This window comes from Brachyistius frenatus, unplaced genomic scaffold (assembly GCF_029030835.1).
Source record: "Brachyistius frenatus isolate BFR_SWC_R1_liver_20210118 unplaced genomic scaffold, ASM2903083v1 Contig_507, whole genome shotgun sequence".
Taxonomy (NCBI): Eukaryota; Metazoa; Chordata; class Actinopteri; family Embiotocidae; genus Brachyistius; species Brachyistius frenatus.
Window position 1 is genome coordinate 10001 of NW_027211106.1, and position 7500 is coordinate 17500.

A 7500-nucleotide genomic window follows, 5' to 3' on the forward strand; every position below is an offset into this window, starting at 1 on the left:
GAGGAGACCAGTTTCTGGAGTTTTGAAAGTGAAATGTGGTCCCATTCTGGCCTGATAGAGGATTTCAGCTGCTCAACAGTTCAGGGTCTCCTTTGTTGTATTGTTCATGTCCTGATGCTCCAGATGTTTTCAATGATTGACAGGTCTGGACTGCAGGAGGCCAGTTTATCAGCGGACTCTTCTACTAGAGAACCATGCTGTTGGAATACGTGCAGAATGTGGTTGGACGTTGTTCTGCTGAAATAAACAAGACCTTCCCTGAAAGAGACGTTGTCTGGATGGCAGCATATGTTGCTCCAAAACCTGAATATATCATTCAGCATTAATGCTTCCTTCCAGATGTTCAAGCTACCCATGCCATGTGCACTAATGCATCCCTGCACCATCACAGATGCTGGCTTTAGAACTGAGCTGATAACAAGCTGGATGGTCCCTCTCCTCTTTAACCTGGAGGATGCAGCGTCCATGATTTCCAAACAGAATCTCAGATTGTGATCCATCAGACCTCAGGACAGTTGTCCACTTCACCTCAGTCCATCTTCAATGATCTCGGTCCAGAGAAGGCGGCGGTGTTTCTGGATCATGTTTCTATCTGGTTTCTTCTTTGGAGAGTTTTAACATCATTTGTGGACGCAGCGATGAACTGTGTTCACAGACGATGGTTTTCACAAGTGTTCCTGAGCCCATGCAGTGATTTCCACTCCAGAATAGTGTGTTTTTAATGCAGTGCTGCCTGAGGGCCCGAAGATCACCACCATCCAATATTGGTTTCCAGCCTTGTCCCTTGTGTTCAGAGATTTCTCCAGATTCTCTGAATCTTTTAATGATATTATGAACCGTAGACGATGAAATCCACTAATTCTTTGTAGTTTTACGTTGAGGAACATTATTCTTAGATTGTTGAACTATTTTTAAACACAGTCTTTCACAGAGTGGTGAACCTCTCCCCATCTTCATTGCTGAGAGACTCTGCCTCTCTGAAATCATCTTTTATACCCGATCATGTCACTGATCTGTTGCCATGGTAACCTGATTAGTTGTTAGATGCTACACCAGTTGTTTTATTTCATCTTTACACAGTACAGTCTTTTGTTGAACATGTCACAACTTTATCGAGACGTGTTGCTGCCATCAAATTTAAAATAAGCTGATATTTTTAATAAAACAATGAAGTTTCAACATTTCATATGTTGTCTTTAAATGTATTTTCAGTTAAATATGGGTTTATGCGATTTGGAAATCATAGCATTAATTCTTTGTATACATTTTACACAGCGTCCCAACTTTTTTTTATATAACATAATTCATCATATTTCATGTTAAGGTCATTGTGGGAGCTCCACTGGCACTGTTCAGTCTGTCTATATCTCATCAGCCAGTAAAACAGAGGTTATTATTCATCCATATTTGTCAGAGTCAGTGAGTTTTCATTGAGTTTTCATCCTCTGTTGATCAGTTCAACTTTATTCACACTTAGTTTCCACAGCTTTCTGACCTGCTTCAGTATTTTAGTTTGATCAGCTTTGTTTTACTGCCTGCAGGAGTTTAATGAGGCTGAAACCACATCAGCTCCTGGATTTGAGTTTTGGCTCTGAGAGCAGAATCACCTGCGTTCCCAAAGTAATTACTCGGTGCCGCTCGCTCGGCGTCTTTGATGTCTCGAGTCCACTTAGACTCAAATCATCCATGAAGGCAGATTGTTCCACATCGTCAGTGCGTCGTGTTAGATATGCAATTTGAGATTCTCCATTCGTCTGAACAGTTTAGCTGGTTTGTTAGCCACATTTCTGATATCTTCCATCTCGTCATTGTTTCATTTCCAAAAATAACCCAAAACCTGGTTAACAGGGAAAGTAACAAAAATCACTGCATGTGTGGGAAGACAAGCTATAAAACAATAACGCAGGTCCTTCTGGGAACGGACAGGAAACGGAGGGAGTTCAACTACTGGGTTTATGGAAAAGATAGAAAACAAAGGAACAAAATAAAAAGATGAGTCTTTCCCACAGAGAGAAACAGAAATGGAAGAAGAAAACTTCCACACTGCAAAAAAAAAACCCATCAAAGCACACACACACACGCACACACACACACACACACATACACTACACACACACACACACCACACACACACCACACACACACACACACACACACACACACACACACACACACACACACACACACACACACACACACACACACACACACACACACACACACACACACACACACACACACACACACACACACACACACCTGAGCACCAACCCGACCTCTCATAAAACCTCCACCAGGTGAGGGAGGACGTCTCAGGTACAGCGCGTGGATCCTGAAGAGAACATCTCTATTTGTGGAATCAGCCGTCTCCGTCAGATGAAGCGAATCCTTCCTGTGATGATGTCCGTTGTCCTCTGCAGGGAGACACAGGACATCCGGCAGAAACACAGCGAGCCGGAGAATCTGTGGAAGAGCAGACGTGGAGACAGGAAAACATCAGGAACATCTGGAGTCAAGGAGTCTTAATGACAGCCAACACATCTGAACACGTGTTTGTCAGTCAATGAATCATGAATAAAAAGTTCTGTTGTGTTTGTATTGTGTAAGTTGGTGCTGAAGATGAAGATTTTACTGGTTGTGTCAGACAGACTCTGATTACATGCTGTGTTTAGTTAAAGTGTTCAAAACAGAGTGATGCATCAGCTGCTCACATCACCTGTCTGTCAAACTAACATCTATCCTCTGATGTGAAGAAAAACCTGTTTCTGTATCGACGTTACAGACAGTCGGATGGCAGCCTGGAGGAACCCGGCGGCTCTTCTCTCAGAGGTCTTATTCTAATGTAATAAAAACACAAGTCATTATGAATATCATATTATATTAGCCTGGTGTGAACCGGAGCCCGTCGTCACTCTGTCCTCCCCCCATATGGTCTGCAGTCGCTCCATCCTACGGGGCGTCGGCCTCGGCTTCATTCAACCAATCAGCTCCACTGAAACCTGCCGACTCTACAGCGACGACCAACGTGTTTTTATATATTATATATATTTATTTAAAGTGTTTTAATGAAGGTCGAAACTTTATTCTGGGCTAAAAATCAGCCATCCAATCACAGGGATCCACAATGTGTGTGTGTGTGTGTGTGTGTGTGTGTGTGTGTGTGTGTGTGTGTGTGTGTGTGTGTGTGTGTGTGTGTGTGTGTGTGTGTGTGTTGTGCCTCATCCTGTCAGCCTGTCACTCTCGGTCCTCTGTGCTCTGACAGGAAGCATCATTGTACGGCCTTCCCTCTCATCCTCACTCTTCCTCATCGTCTGCTCTTCCTCATCGTCTCCTCTTCCTCATCGTCTCCTCTTCCTCAGGCCACGCTGCTGTGATCTGGATGAACACATCATGTTCAAACTGTGATTTACGTCGTTCCCTGCTTGTCCTGCTCGTACTCTGATTTCCATATAAAAGTCCTCTGAAACAAAGCGGGACGTTTTACACATCAAACCCAACTGAAGATGCACGTCTCACTTCACCTCCATATTTAACTGGAAACACTTTCTTCACTCATTATTCCATAAAGATGCCGTATGATCGTGTTTTACTGAGCGTCCCTCAGCTTTACAACCAAGTGTGTTTCAGTGAGTAACGTCATCCCTGAAATCTAGAAAGAAGAGATGAGATCACATGAAACTGGGTCCTCATCCCACCGGGACGAGTCCGCACAGGAGTTCTGGAGTTGGACGTCCCAGAGTCGTAGATACTGAAGAGAACTGGTGAAAGTCAGAGAAACATCAGATTTTGGGTTCAAACTGTGTAAACGGTCAACAGAGACCCTTGAAATGTTCAGGAAGTCTCCGGCGACGTGTTGGGACACAAAATCTTCAACGTGAACGCTGACTGCGTTTTGAAAACAGGATTCACGGCGAATGTTCCCATCAGATGGTCCCAGAAGAACTCGGAGAGGACGGTCCGACTCGGGGGGACGAATAATGAAACACAGCATCCAGACAAGTTTCTTCAGCTCAACACGGGACAAGATTGAATATGGTCATCATCATGTGACCTGAGCCATCTCCATGACAACAGCGATAACACGACCCTCCAGGATGAGCAGTCGAGGTTAGATCCTCCCTTAGTGTCTCAGCTTTCAAACACACGGTGTAATGAGCTGTGTGTCTGTCATTTACTGTCCGTGTTTACACGCAGTCACATTTAAACTGGTTCATTACAGAAGACAACAATTTACAGCAATGAGAGAAACAGAGCCGTTAACAGCCGTGTTCACCAGACCAACACCTCAAACAGGAACTGAGCACAACACAACCTGGGAAACGCACAATGTTTGTTTTGTAGTAATATAACATGCTCTCACACACACACACACACACACACACACACACACACACACACACACACACACACACACACACACACACACACACACGCTGCATGATAGATGCATACAAGGAGCTGTGGAATAATTATAAAGGGATCAATGTAATGTTCTGCCATCCTGCTGTCAGCCATTACTGCCCTAATGAGAGACAGAGAGAATTAACATAATGAACCAAGCTGCAGGCAAACAAACACACACACACACACACACACACACACACACACACACACACACACACTTCTGTGGAAATCAAATAGGAAAAACAACCACACACTCTCAGCACATTATTGTGTCATGCTTAGCCTCCAGTTTTCAGTTATCTCTTCTCTACTGTACTCATGGGATCACTGGAAACATTTGCGCGCGCACACACACACACACACATGTTCAGTAATGACTGCAAGTGGAGGTTCTACGTCATTACCATGTCGACAGTGTTCATCACATCACAGCCTGCTGCCAAACACTCAGCCAGAGTTGCTGTTTGTTTCACTCTGGTCTCCTCCCACTCTCTATCTCACTCCCTCTCACTATCTCACTTTCTTACTCTCTCACTGTCTCACTCCCTCTCACTATCTTTCTCTCATTATCTCACATCTCTCACTCTCCCTCACTCACCATCTCACTCCCTCAGTATCTCACTCTCTCATTATCTCTCACATGTCACTCTCTCTCTCACTATATCACTCCCTCACTATCTCACCATCTTTCTCTCACTCTCTCACTCCCTCACTATCTCTCACTCTCTCCCTCACTATCTCACTCCCTCACTATCTCACCATCTTTCTCTCTCTCTCACTCCCTCACTATCTCTCACATCTCACTCTCTCTCACCATCTCTCACTCCGCCTGTTGTTCTACCTCAGAAGTCATGTGTGTCCTTTAAAGAGGATCTTAAAACTTCAGTCTTGATAAGTGAGGATCTGAACATCTTCTCATCAGCGTGGTGTTTCCAGCTGCAGCAGCCAGATGTTTTCTGATCACATCATCAGTTGTCTCAGCTGGACCTCAAACACGCTGTTGGATGCATTATGGGAAGTTTTCATACATGGAGTTACACTGATGTTATGAAAGTTATGATTAAATTGCTGAAGCTTTTGTTTTGAGTGAGAAGAGTTTTGTGACCAAATGTTTGTAATGAGTCCAAACATCCCTCACGTCTGGTGATATCAGGACGTTAGAGTTCAACGTTTTCAATCAGTCAACAAATTCAAAACAATGTCACCAGTGTAAATAAGCTGACTGGAATTCTTTGATATGGAAGACACCTTGAATGTTCTGAAGGTACAACCATGTTTCTAAACAAGATGCGAATAAAAACAGAATGTGATGATTTGCAAATCTCATAAACTCATATTTAATAGAAAATCGACCAAACAGAACATCAAATGTTGAAACTGAGAACTTTCGCTGTTTTATGTAAAATATCTGCTCATTTTGAATTTGATGGCAGCAACACGTCTCTATAAAGTTATTACAGGATCAACAAAAGACTGGAAAAGATGTGTATAGAAAAGACCTGGTAGAACATCTGACAACTAATCAGGTTACCATGGCAACAGATCAGTAACATGATTGGGTATAAAAGATGATTTCAGAGAGGCAGAGTCTCTCAGCAGTGAAGATGAGGAGAGGTTCACCACTCTGAAAGACTGTGTTGGAAAATAGTGCAACAATCTAAGAATAATGTTCCTCAACGTAAAACTACAAAGAATTAGTGGATTTCATCGTCTACGGTTCATAAGATCATTAAAAGAATACAAGTTCTCAGTTTCAACATTTGATTTGTTGTCTTTGATCTATTTTCTATTAAATATCAGTTTGCGTGATTTACAAATCATCACTGTCTGTTTTTATTTACATTTTACACAGCGTCCAAACTATTCTGGAAACGGGGTCGTAGAAGGAGAATATCTTTGTTCTGCTGCTTCCTGGAAATAAAAGACATCATTACACACGTCATGAATACATACATACATACGTGGAGAAATAAAAAGAGACGCCGGTTTGTTGTATGTACAGTTGACATTTATAGAGCTAATACAAAACCACTGTGGTACAGATCATTTATAAAAACTAAGCAGAACAACAACAACATAAATAGTAGTAATACAGAGTCCTGATCGGTACAAATATCTTGGTCCCCTTCCAGCGTGGGAGGCGAGGCGGCGGCCGATGGACGGAGGACGGGGGACGGAGGACGGAGGTGGACATGAAGGAATGCTTTATTGCTTTCTGCTGGACTGGAGCTCTTTTCTCCGGCGGCACATTTAGACCAGCCGCAAATAAATTAACTCTTCCAAGTATCCCAACCTCTAAATACTGCTGAGTACACGGGTCGCTGAGGAGGAACGGTCAGGATGAAGAGTTTCATCCTCCCATGATGCTCTTTTCTACCCTGACTGAATACAGGTGGATTTAAATACTGGACATTTTCCATGAAATTACAATATTATAAAATACTGAACATCAGCATCAACGCTGCATACAGAATCACAGCTGCACATCCAAACTGAGTGGAGACAAACAGGAGAGGATGTGGACAGTTCAGTCCACATTAACGCCCGTCACACCAGACAGACGGACAGGTGGGAGGAGCTTAGTGATGTCATAGCTGTCAGTTCTCAGGTTCATTAGCGTGTCAGCTGAGTGGAAGATAAGTGAACTCAATCTGTGGTGACAAAGAAGAGAGTTCACTGATCGGTTGATGTTCACATCATCTACCCTCAGTGGGACGGGCTGCTGCCAGGGAGTGGCTGCAGGGCATGCTGGGAACACACCGCACCATGCAGGGATCCACTGAACACCACCTCACTATGGGAGGAGTCAGACTGATACTGAGAGTTTTGATATTACTCTGCAGACCATCTTCAAACACATGACATAAGATCACATGACACGCATACCTAACCTCAGTTCTACAGACACCTCACACCTGTCAGAGCCACAGACTCTATATACAAATAAAATGGTTCTGATCCAGATGTGTCTTCAGCTGCAATACCACCGAGTGCCACTAGAGGTCGTCTCCAAAAAGCCTCTGGCTCCATAGACTCCCATTCAACTTCTCTCATCAAATCCAAAGTGAATAAAATGTGTCCATCAGTTATCTCGGT